Below are 12,822 nucleotides of genomic sequence, written 5' to 3' on the forward strand. Positions count from 1 at the left end.
GCGAAAACATGAGGGGCATCACCTGTTTACCCTTAAATTACCTCTCGAACGCGACCTATTGCCAGGGAGATTTACTCTTCCTGGACTAACAAATTAACTTATGTAAGAACACGGCTTATCACGAGTTCCATGTCAACCTCACGATCACAACGAAGAAAACGTGATTAAACTCACAAGGTGAACGCGGCCAAACTCACAAGAACGTGATTAAACTCAACCTTTAAGATAAGACCACCAAGAAGGCGTACGAAGTAATCAACCTGCCCTTTTTATAATTTACATTAAATGACTTAGAATAAAATAATATTTCCATCCCTTTTCTTTCCAACACCAGTACAGAAAACCCTTACGATATTGTAGATTAACTATAATTGTAATTTTATCGTTTAACACAAGTAAATGTGACATACACGAACCGCGGAAAAAGGAAGACAAAGAAAATAGGTCTAGGGGTCTTGTGGTAACAAATTCCTTGGTTTTGGTCTTTTTGTTCCCGTTCCCTTTTTTGCCGCGGTAATTAACTCGTTTTTGATAAAATCTATCAAACATAAAGATAATTGAGACGATTCCTCAGTATTGCACTATGCATTCTGTGCCTGCCCACGTCATCAGGCGAATAAGCAGGTGCGCATCATTAGACATGTATTGTTTTCCAATCAATGGACGAGGTAAACAGGTACGATGGTTTGATGCTCGTCAAAGAGCACGGTGACCTGTACTTTTTATTGCATAATTTGCTGGAAAAATTATCCCCTTTAAATTAGAGAAATTAAAAAAATTATAGGAGGAAAAAAAGGTACAACTAAAAGTGCACACGAAGCCTGTTGCCCGAGGATGCAATCATCTCTTGACGACTGGAACGTTCTAAAACTACGCGATTTTTCCACAAGTTATATATTACATTGTTCCATACACTCTAGACTTTCTATCCATCAAGTATTTTGCAGGCGTTACTTTAAAACTTCAGCTTCCAGCTACCACAAAATGTACCGTGAACCGATAAACTATAGCGTGAGAGATTAGTACCATTAGTATGGTTTAGATTAGTAAAGCCATAAGATTGGCTCAGCATAACGCAGGCGTGCTGACCTATCTTTTTTACTGTAGTTTTCGAAACAGAAACTGTTAGAGAACATGTGGGGGGATTTAAAAAAATGGTTCGATATATTTATATTTATATATATTTTTTTCAATCTTTAAGAGTCACCTTTTTCCCCTTCTCGCGTTGCTTCTCCACACGGGCGATGATAGTGAGTCGAGTGCAGACTGGTTACTAACGTTGCCTGCCGCCATTTTTGTTAAGTCATTTACAGTTTGCTTGTTCCTAACTCCCTGGGAGATTTATTCCGTGTTCATTTCATCCAGGTAAGACAAACTTATCTAGGGAAGTAATTATCAAAGTGTTTATTAGCTGAATTCCTAAACTTAAGGGATAGTTCCGTCTATACATTGTACAGAGCGAGATATGATCAAAACACCTCGGCCAGTTGAAATCAGGCTCTGTTGCAGGCGTTAGTTCATAATAATGTTTCGCCCATTGGAATTTCGGAATTTTTTAGCTGGTGGTATTCGGAACACTGGGTATTGGAATCCAGAATCCAGCTTTTAGAATCCAGAATCCATTCGCTGAAAATCCATTTCAAATCGCATAAACGGCTTTCACGCGCATCCATGCAACCACGCTCATGCTAAAACGCAGACTGCAGACTACGCAGACCATGCAGACCGCGCTTTGTTCGCTAGAGAATTTCAACTGTTACAGCTTGCGAAACACTGAAAAATTCATTCTTGACCTATCACCCAATCGACTTCAACACTGACATGGCCATAAGTTCCCTACTCAGTGACTACCGATCAGTCTTCTACTCCGATTCAAAAACCTTCCTAGTAAAGTTCGATTTTAGCTTGCGGAAATTTTTTTGCCTGTCTTGTGAAGATCCTGGTAATCATTTGCTTCGTTCACACAGCACAGTCCTTTCCTCTAAATCAGAGTCACGGTCCACACAAATTACATCTTGCCGTGTGGGGCTACTCTGCATGAGCTCGAGAAACTTGACCCCACGATTTTGTTTTGCCAGATAACATGAGCTCGAAAGAACCTCATAAAATTTTGTCATGTAGTGTCCAAAAATAGGAAACAGTTCCAATGTTACCGAAAGAGTAAGAAAAAAGTGTACACACCTTAATCATATGTAAATCACAGTTTAAAAAAAAAAGCAAACATAAAAGTTGCACAGCCTGCACGGTCTGCACAGTCTGCGTGGCCTGCAGTCTGCGTTTTATCATGAGTGATGCAAGAGTGAAGTTCACTCATGTTGTTGATGGGTATGTAAATTTAGAGGGACTATAGAGATTGTTTGCATAACAACAGCATTCAAATCCCACAGGATTTGCTTAGATTCCAACATGGCAACAGACCACATGTTTCCATTTATGATAACCGTTGATTAAATATATATATGAATATTTATGGAGGCGGGAGAGGTCTATTCTAAGTCAAAATTTTGGCATTAAATGTAAACCACTTTCTTTGATATTTGGCATTCACAATAACAAAATTTAAGATTTCATAAGGCATCATATCTCAGTGAAAATGAAATAAGATGTTACCAGATGTAAGGGTCAAAGAGGAAAATATTGGCAGGCCACCTTAAACCTTTAGACTTATTGTTCTGGACAATTCAAAGCCGACATAATGCGACTTGACTTGGCTAACCTTATAAAGAAAAAAGGAAGTGTAGAAAAGAGAATCTTTTATTCTTGGAAAATTACTGTGTAAATGCAGATCTTTCTTAATTTTGTAGTTTAGTTGGTTGAACACTATTTTATGTACATGTACCATCTCATAATGTTCAAACATCATTGCCAATTACATACAGGAAAAGAAGGAAAACAAGCTTTTCTTAGTCATAGTCTGTGATTTATTTGCGAGATACACAGGGTGTGATTAAAATTATATTTCAGTTTAAATTTTTGTCAATACTATGGTTTTTGTTTAAAAGGAAAGTTAAAAAAGTACTTTGAGATGATTGGGAAATATTTTTGAGCTGTTTTGTTGACAGTTCTTCATAAAGTCAATTTTGGATTACAAAAATTGGCCACCTTTTCCCGGTCAGAATAATGTTAGGTTGTGCTAAAACAACTTTTTAGTCCAACAGTTATTTACAAATTAAAAATGATAAGCAATGATTTGAGCTATTACTTCTTTTGATACTGCTAAATAACTTGAATAACCTCGAGGAACCTGAATGAAAGAAATATGGTGCACCTCTTCAGAGTTGCTAAAAAGATGTGGAATGAATGGACATCAGACTTAAGAGATGGACAGTCTCAATAGTTATTCTTAGAAGAAAAATTTATCCCTTGATTTTTGCTGCAATAAATTTCTTGTAATTATTAAATGTTGCTATGGAAATAATTATGAACAGACAAACGTGCATTCACACAACATGTCCTTCAATCACAAAATCCGTCATTGAAGTCATTCCTTGAAAACAAAATGCAGGAGCAAACCAGAAACTGAAATCTGGATTTTTTTGTGTTTTGGAATTTGGAATCTGCATAGGTAGAATCCAGAATCCAGCAACTGGAATCCAGAATCCATGGCATGGAATCCAGAATCTAATACTGTCCTGGATTACCTTATGTGGGGTGTAATGTTATCAAAATAGTGAGGTAAGGGTTGTGTGTACATTGAGCTTGTTTACCAGGAAATTTCCATCCCTGCAAGCTATAAAATGTACCAAAAACTACTACTTTCTTAATGTGTATCTGCTGCTCAGGCATGGAAATTATGGACAGTAAATAACAGTAATGCAGCATAGGGAAATAACCCAGTGAAAGGTAAAATGATTTCTGGAAAAAACAGAGACATCTACTTTCAGCAAAGATTCTTTTTTTAGGAAAAATTAAGTTTGCAAGCACTGAACAAGACTGCCCCTGACTCATATCAATTAACATATATGAAAGCAAAGTGCAAACTGCTTTTAACCATCTAATGAGTGTGATAGGGCTAATTAAATTTTGACTTGTATGCAAGGATGAAAATGAGTGTTCAAAAGGCATCTGAAGCAAATCCTATTCTCTTCTGTTAAAGTATTTTCCAGGCCAGAAATGCTTGCTGTCTTTCAATTTTTCCAAATTTTGCCATTCTCCTTTGTGTTGAGCTCAGACCACATTCAGTTTTGTCTTTACCAGATATCTGTGCAAATTTCTCTTTATGGGCCACTTCATAATAATCTTATCTAATATGTCATTTTAATCCTTTAACTCCCAAGATCTCACTAGTAATTCTTAGTATCTGCCATGTTATTTTTATGATGTTAGTTTGGAGAATTGATGTTGGATCAACTAATAATCCCCTAATTGATATTTTGGGAGTTAAAGTTTGAAATCATTTCATCTCTTTACATGTAGGTCACTTAATGCTTTGAGAGGGATAATGTTTTATAGGATGTTTTGATTATAGTGGTGCAATGAAGGTTTAGAAATTTAAATGAGACTGCAAAAATTCACTCAGTATTGAATGGCCTAAATGTGTGGCTTCTCTCGTCATCTCTCTTGCTTGACATTGTTCTTATCTCTCTGTTTTCACTGTAGGTGCTGATTTGCCAGTATTTATTTTAAGTGCTTGTTAGCTTTTCTCAAATTAAGAGAATTGTGGAAATTGATATTTCTCCAAGACCTTTTGCAAAAAAAAAAATAAAAAAAAAGGTTATAATATGCATTTGATCACTGTTTTATCAGCTCTTAAAACTCACAATAATAGCCCATGTTCTGTAATATTGAATACAACAAAGGAGCAATTGAAGGCTGGGCACTAGCTGACTCATTGGGCAGACCCAGTATCACAGAACAGCAAAAGCTAGTGGATCAGGTGGAGTCATGCCAGATAAGACAGTCACAAATGCTGGCAATTTACATCAATTCACAAGTATAGCTAAGCCACAATGATACCCCTTTTTTTTTTCTTTATTTTTCTTATAGCTAAGATACAGGCTGGACCTCATGACCCTTGCTGATGCCAATCCTGGGTGTTACTCCTGGCACCACAAGAATAACATCAAATCCTAATTTCTGCTTGTTCTTGCTTGTTTTCCATGTCTTTTTAACCCTTTTACTCCCATGATCTGATTAGTAATTCTCATTATTGTTGTCATAAAATTCTTATGATGTCAGTTAGGAGAATTTGGTATTGGATGAACTATTGTTCCTCTGACTGATGTTTTTGAATGAATGAATGAAAACTTTATTAATATGTCAATGTTTTTAGCTGTAGATTAGCTAATTGGGGACACCTAAATATAGTCAATAGCTAATAAGTAAATGTTTAGAATACTTTTTGACAGCATATTAATAAATACTATGAAATGGAAAATTATTCTCTTCATGATTAACATAGTCTGCAGCAACTGCTAATTCTTCTTATTCTGGTCTTGAATATTGCAAGGGTTGGTGACGTCCTTAATTCCTTGCTAAGTTTCAACCAGATATATGGACCCTGGTATCTGACTGTGTATTTACCATAACCAGTGTTGTGTTAAAACAAGGTATTTCAAAGTCCTAGTTTCTGAGGCAGTATTGCAAGTTCATAGTTGTGAATAGTTCTGATAGATAGCTTGGAACAAGATTGTTTATAACCTTATACATCAGAGTGGCAGTACATGTATGTTGTAGATGTCTGTTGTATAAGAATCTGTAGCCTAGCACAAGCAATGAGTTCTTCGTATGTTTCCATCTTTGATTTAAATATTGTTCCTAGTGCACGCTCCTGTACCTGCACAATCTTCCTACTATCAGATGACATACAAAAATTCCATACAATGTGCCAGTAAGTTAGATGTGGTAATGGCACTCATGTACAGTGTTAACTTGGTGTTACATGGAATGACATTGCACACTAACTCCTACTTTTTGACTAACTCTAGCACATAGGTTACTGATATGACTTGCAAAGTTAAGATTTTCATTGATGTAGATGCTTAGCAATTTTATTTGTTCTGTTTTCTTAATTTCCTGATTTCAATGTTCAGAGCTCTGTCACTTATAATTTCTGGCAGTGATATTTCTTGGAGTGATGGATAAGGATTGGAACTTCTCTGAGTTTTCTTTATTCTCATCATTTGTTTGCTTGATATTGAATTGATATTGTAAGGAGAATTGTGTATAAGTCACCCATGAGAGTCAATATTGTTAAAAGAATTATGTCTCAGTCACCCATGAGAGTCAATATTGTTAAAAGAATTATGTCTCAGTCACCCATGAGTGTCAATATTGTAAGGAGAATTGTGTCTCAGTCACCAATGAGAGTCAATATTGTAAGGAGAATTGTGTCTCAGTCACCCATGAGAGTCAATATTGTAAGGAGAATTATGTCTCAGTCACCCATGAGAGTCAATATTGTTAAAAGAATTATGTCTCAGTCACCCATGAGAGTCAATATTGTAAGGAGAATTGTGTCTCAGTCACCAATGAGAGTCAATATTGTAAGGAGAATTGTGTCTCAGTCACCAATGAGAGTCAATATTGTAAGGAGAATTGTGTCTCAGTCACCAATGAGAGTCAATATTGTAAGGAGAATTATGTCTCAGCCACCCATGAGAGTCAATATTGTGAGGAGAATTATGTCTCAGTCACCCATGATAGTCAATATTGTGAGGAGAATTATGTCTCAGTCACCAATGAGTGTCAATATTGTAAGGAGAATTATGTCTCAGTCACCAATGAGAGTCAATATTGTAAGGAGAATTATGTCTCAGTCACCAATGAGTGTCAATATTGTAAGGAGAATTGTGTCTCAGTCACCAATGAGAGTCAATATTGTAAGGAGAATTATGTCTCAGTCACCAATGAGAGTCAATATTGTAAGGAGAATTATGTCTCAGTCACCAATGAGTGTCAATATTGTAAGGAGAATTGTGTCTCAGTCACCAATGAGAGTCAATATTGTAAGGAGAATTATGTCTCAGTCACCCATGAGAGTCAATATTGTTAAAAGAATTATGTCTCAGTCACCCATGAGAGTCAATATTGTTAAAAGAATTATGTCTCAGTCACACATGAGAGTCAATATTGTAAGGAGAATCATGTCTCAGTCACCAATGAGAGTCAATATTGTGAGGAGAATTATGTCTCAGTCACCCATGAGAGTCAATATTGTTAAAAGAATTATGTCTCAGTCACCCATGAGAGTCAATATTGTAAGGAGAATTGTGTCTCAGTCACCAATGAGAGTCAATATTGTAAGGAGAATTGTGTCTCAGTCACCAATGAGAGTCAATATTGTAAGGAGAATTGTGTCTCAGTCACCAATGAGAGTCAATATTGTAAGGAGAATTATGTCTCAGTCACCCATGAGAGTCAATATTGTTAAAAGAATTATGTCTCAGTCACCAATGAGAGTCAATATTGTAAGGAGAATTATGTTTCAGTCACCCATGAGAGTCAATATTGTAAGGAGAATTATGTTTCAGTCACCAATGAGAGTCAATATTGTAAGGAGAATTGTGTATAAGTCACCAATGAGAGTCAATATTGTAAGGAGAATTATGTCTCAGTCACCCATGAGAGTCAATATTGTAAGGAGAATTATGTCTCAGTCACCCATGGGAGTCAATATTGTAAGGAGAATTATGTCTCAGTCACCAATGAGTGTCAATATTGTAAGGAGAATTGTGTCTCAGTCACCCATGAGAGTCAATATTGTGAGGAGAATTATGTCTCAGTCACCCATGAGAGTCAATATTGTGAGGAGAATTATGTCTCAGTCACCCATGAGAGTCAATATTGTAAGGAGAATTATGTTTCAGTCACCAATGAGAGTCAATATTGTGAGGAGAATTATGTCTTAGTCACCAATGAGAGTCAATATTGTGAGGAGAATTATGTCTCAGTCACCAATGAGTGTCAATATTGTAAGGAGAATTATGTCTCAGTCACCAATGAGTGTCAATATTGTAAGGAGAATTATGTCTCAGTCACCAATGAGTGTCAATATTGTAAGGAGAATTATGTCTCAGTCACCAATGAGTGTCAATATTGTAAGGAGAATTATGTCTCAGTCACCCATGGGAGTCAGAGGGTGCAGAGAAGAAGATAGACTAACATAAAGGTTTGACATAAAGGTGCGAATTTATACTCAAAACTATATTAAGTCTTTAAGGCTTAATGTTGAAGTTATTTGCTGTCAGAGTGCGACATGTGCATACATTGTAGGGATTTGGATGCAGTGATGTTGAATTAAAACAAAAGGTTTGCTATTGAAACTAATCTGTTTTCACTTATCGGACTTCATGACGTCTCCTAGACAGAATATTAAAGACTCTAAGCAAGTCTTACCACTGTAACCAAATATTTATTCATGAACATTCTCTCACCATTCATTGTATATCCTCTAAGATCCATGGACAGTAGATTTACTGAGACTGTGGGTAAAAAATCTGTAATAAAGACCTTTAAAAAGTTGGGATTGGAAACTGAGACACTTTAGAGAGGTTGGGAGCCAGTTGTTTTTGACAACTTGTTGAGCAAATGCACAAAACACATTGGGAATATTTGTTGTGCACATAGAAATTTTTTTATCACTTTTGTTTCTCTAGCTCTGTGCACTTCAGAAATTGACTCTTAGCAATAAAATTCATCTTGAATTTGCAAATCATCAAAAACATTCCTTTTAACAGAGCAACAATATATAGTTTCTACCATGGCATTAAATTGTGATTAGAACACTTGATGAAATAGGTACACAAGCTTCAGGTGATTGAAATGCCATGATGTTTTTACCACAATTGTGGAATCTTAGACGATTTTTAATTTAAAAGATACAGACATGGTAAATTGCAACCTTTTTTATTAGATATTTTATACAACAATTCAAAAAATATATAAGTTTCAAACTTTTTTCATTGGTAACTACTGTATTTGGTAATTTTTACCCAGTTGTTTAAAAATTTTTCCTCTTTAATCATTTAAGTTGCCAAGAACAAATTTTTTTGTTAGCAATTAATTCAGTCAGAATAATTTTCATAGTGCTCTAAGAATCCAGTAAAATTTACATAAATTTTCTCATGTGCACTATTGAATGATGCAGAAAGTTTTCACAATGTCCCTTTGTCTTTTCTGAGAGATCAGAGCCAATTATCACACAATAGATGGTCTTTGAAAGTATGAATATGTTGACGAACTGCATATTTTATACTCTCTCTGTTTTTAGTATCACGAAATGATCAAAGAAGTTTTGGATACTGTGCAAGGTGATGCGTCATAGTTGTACACAGTGGTGTGTATGATGAATAGCTGTCAATCAGCAAGCCTGTTTTAATCATCGGAGCAGGTACACTATAATGTTACTAAATGATTTCTAGAACCTTAGTAAATGTTTCATATTTCTCTCAAGTGATCTCTAAATTAATCTTTAACTTGCAATGAAAAGTCTGTCATTAATTAGAGTGTCATCTCTAACTTGATCTCTCAATTGACCTTTAACTTGCAATGAAAAGTCCTTCTTCAGTTAAAGCTACATTTTTATTCATCATTTGAACTTCCTAATACACTGACTTGCCAATCCAAAACTGTTCTCTCGGATTACTTTTAGAGAAAATTTGCAGGCAGCCATTTTCAATGCAAGGAGAGGAAATTTTCATGTTGTGGGTTTCACACTGCCCCCCCCCCCCCCGCCCCTTCCTCTCCCAACTCCCCAATTTTCATTTAAGGGGTCTCTCTAGACTAAGTGTGTGTCTTTCAACACCCATGATAAGGGACTTTAATGATAACTGTTGCTAACTGTAAGCTCCGCCCCTTTCCATTTTGTTGTTTGATTCTTTTTCCATTTTCCTCATTGAGCTCATCAAAACTGCGTGTGATATCTTTAAAACCCAGGGTGTATGACTTGGATTTTGAATGAAGGCATGAAGTGTCTTCCAAGGCAAGGTTCTGAAGTATGAATCATTCTTGTCATGATACATTTATGATAAATGACTGTTTTTCATCTCCACATCCTAAGACAGACAAGACATCATGAAAAGTTAAGTTTCAGTTAAAATGTTAACCAAAAAGAGCCACATCCTCAAAGGATGGCTTCTTTTTTTATCGACAGCTAAAAGTGAAGATGATCCTGTCGTCATCTAGTGTGACTCTTCAACAGTTGTCAGTTTCAGTGCTGGTTCAGGCAGCTCTTTCCTTGGGCATGTCACCTTGAAGGTATGTACAGGAAACTGCTCCAAGGGGTAATGTCAAAAGAATGGGGAACCTTACGGAAAAATCGTCCTACGCGCGCTACTTTTAAAGAAACCGTGGAAAACTATATATGACTGTACCGCTTTTTAAGTATAGATTGCGGAAGTAACACAATTTTTCAAAGTTTTGATTTTGGTAAGCGCGCGCGAACCTCTAAACTCAACTCTTTTGTGGGTTTATATCTGACAAACACTCTGGCCGATTCTCACGAAAATCTATCAAATCTACACCCCTTTTTAATTCGTTCAAGTAGAGGTAACTGGCGTAAAAAAAAACCTCGAATTTTTGGCAAAGAACTCCCTGGAAATTCGCGGGAAAGGTCATTTTGCGAAACTGGGAACACGAAGTAAAACGAAATCCAAAATTCATCAAAAGAAGCCGAAGGAAAAGTGCGCAAAGCAAGCTGGGGGAAAAAAAAACGAAACTTAGATTTATTTGGGTCGGGCTCTCTCGCGACTTTTCTCTTCTTGGCCATTTAATGAAGACTCTTATTTCCCAACACTTTGCAAAATATGCCACAAATGTTCTTTTGTTGTGCAGTGCAAGACGCGCTGTAAACAAAATATGCAAGTCAAGATCCCAGACGAAAGCCCGCGAAAAAGGTCAACACTCTGCTGGAGGCCTTTCCTATTATGACACCTTTCGCTCCAGGGCACTAGTTACCCTAAAACACTCTTTCAGCCGTATCTCGCGTTCTTCGTAAGATTTTACAATTTTTTTGGCAATTAAATTTAACCACTTTCTCTAACTAAATAGCGAAAAAAACTAAATTTTTAAAATTTTGACTAGACTTTGTTGACAGTAACCTCACGAAAATTAGCACAAAAATTAATAGCACTGCAGTACGCGTATTTCTTTGCCCGCTGGAAGATTTGAGACTAGTCGGGAGAGGTTTCTGGGGGTCTGGCACTAAGAATGATCAGTGCCAGACCCCTTGCAGACCTCTCACTTTTTCTTGGAAAACTTACCCCCCTTTTTTCATTTCGATGGACTTCCTTGTTTACAGAAACGGTGAATCTGAGGTGATCAGATCAGGATGTGTGGAGGTTATTGATGACTGTGGTCCTACAATTTACAACTGCAAGCTTAATAGCCTTGCTAGTGGTAAGAGACAGGCATTAGACGTCATATTTATAGTTTTTGTTTTTTAAAAGTTCAAACAAACTTGTGGTAATGTCAGTAATATGTGGGAATCAGTGGGCAGTTGATTTTATTTTTTTTCATAGCTGGTGCCACAGTTTATGTACATGGAAGAGGAGCCAGACCCACTTTGTCAAAATGTTTTATCTCTTCCTCGAGAAGAAGATTATCTTTTGACGATGGCGGATATTTCAAAAACTCGGTGGCGAGCTAAACTAGTGGTGCTTAGTTGTTGTCACAGTGCTCGTGGACAGATTAGAACCGAGGGAGTTATTGGAATTGCCAGAGCGTTCTTAGGAGCAGAAGCTCGTTCAGTGTTAACGGCTCGGAACTGTTTAATTACTAGCCTGTAAAAAGAAGGACAACTCGAATCGATACACAGAGGAAGACATTTCTGTAAAATGCTCATCAGACATCTAAGTTTATTAAACTGAAACAAGACAGCGTATAGTGTTATATCTTTATAAGAGTTCCGAAGTCATTAGTTCAGTGAACAAGCCAAGCGAAGTGTGACAATTTTTAGGTTTCGAACGCGATTATTTCTTCAAGAAAATATAATTTAAATCCTTTGTCAAAGGTGATTAGCTAGTCAATTCAAGAGACTTTTAAACAAGTGTATGACTTGGAAAATAAGTTTTTTCTCGGCGTAAAGTATTGGAAATTTTTTTGAAAAGAAATGTTGTGGTTTAACATGCCAAAATAAACACATTTAAAGAAAAGAAAAAAGACATTGTATATTCATAGATACCCCAGTAATTTTATTAATTTAACCTTGTAACCCCAAAGAGTGACTAGCATCTAATTTCTCCTCACAATATCACTCCTGAATCAAACATTAAGGTCATGAGAATAACGGAAATGATCAACAAGTACAACAGCTCTTGATTGTTAGGCAAAATCTCCTTTTCAGCACCTTAGGAAATGTATAGAAAACAGTATGGACAATATGCATACTGATCTTAGGGTGTAAAGGGTCAATCGATACCCTTATGCGTAGATACGGTTGTATCCTCACACAGACTCTTGTATGCTTATAGATACTTAAGTATACTCATTATCCTTCCCTTTCGCTCTGCTGCTACTATTTCGCACCGTTTTATCTACTGAACAGCTGGAAAAGGTTACTTTATTATCGAAGTAAATTTTATGTATGGGATTGCATTTTGTTGACCAAAAACCTCACCAGACTTTTCGTCTGCTACTTTTGTGTGGCATATCTGCGAGTTACAAGACAATAAATATACAATGAAAACCGAAAAAAAATACGAAATATAATTGTATACCACAAAAATTTGCAAGCGAGAAAAGTGTAATTTGTGTAAATTAGAATTGACATAAAATGATTATTTTGCCGGCACGGAATGATGAACTGGGTTCAAGTGTAGCGCGCGTGGGACCGTGGTTTGGGGGTTTAAAATAGTGACCTGTTAGTAATGCGTGTCATTCTAC

The 12,822-nt window shown here is 36.4% G+C and overlaps 1 protein-coding gene and 1 long non-coding RNA gene across 3 annotated transcripts in view; both read left to right on the forward strand.

The window, feature by feature from the left end:
• LOC131776839 (uncharacterized) overlaps positions 1-12,822 on the forward strand; it is a 222,902-nt gene that overhangs the window by 124,230 nt on the left and 85,850 nt on the right. The window lies entirely within an intron of this gene.
• Positions 1,285-12,063, forward strand: LOC131770253 (uncharacterized). 2 transcript variants are annotated; one of them, XR_010715959.1, is made up of 6 exons: positions 1,285-1,365; positions 3,566-3,675; positions 9,212-9,331; positions 10,094-10,197; positions 11,240-11,337; positions 11,460-12,063. It is a non-coding gene; the product is annotated as an uncharacterized lncRNA (long non-coding RNA). The 2 variants fall into 2 exon arrangements; XR_010715960.1 differs by lacking the exons at positions 9,212-9,331; positions 10,094-10,197; positions 11,240-11,337; positions 11,460-12,063 and adding an exon at positions 4,987-5,342.

The sequence above is a fragment of the Pocillopora verrucosa genome, chromosome 13, assembly GCF_036669915.1.
Source record: "Pocillopora verrucosa isolate sample1 chromosome 13, ASM3666991v2, whole genome shotgun sequence".
NCBI lineage: Eukaryota > Metazoa > Cnidaria > Anthozoa > Scleractinia > Pocilloporidae > Pocillopora > Pocillopora verrucosa.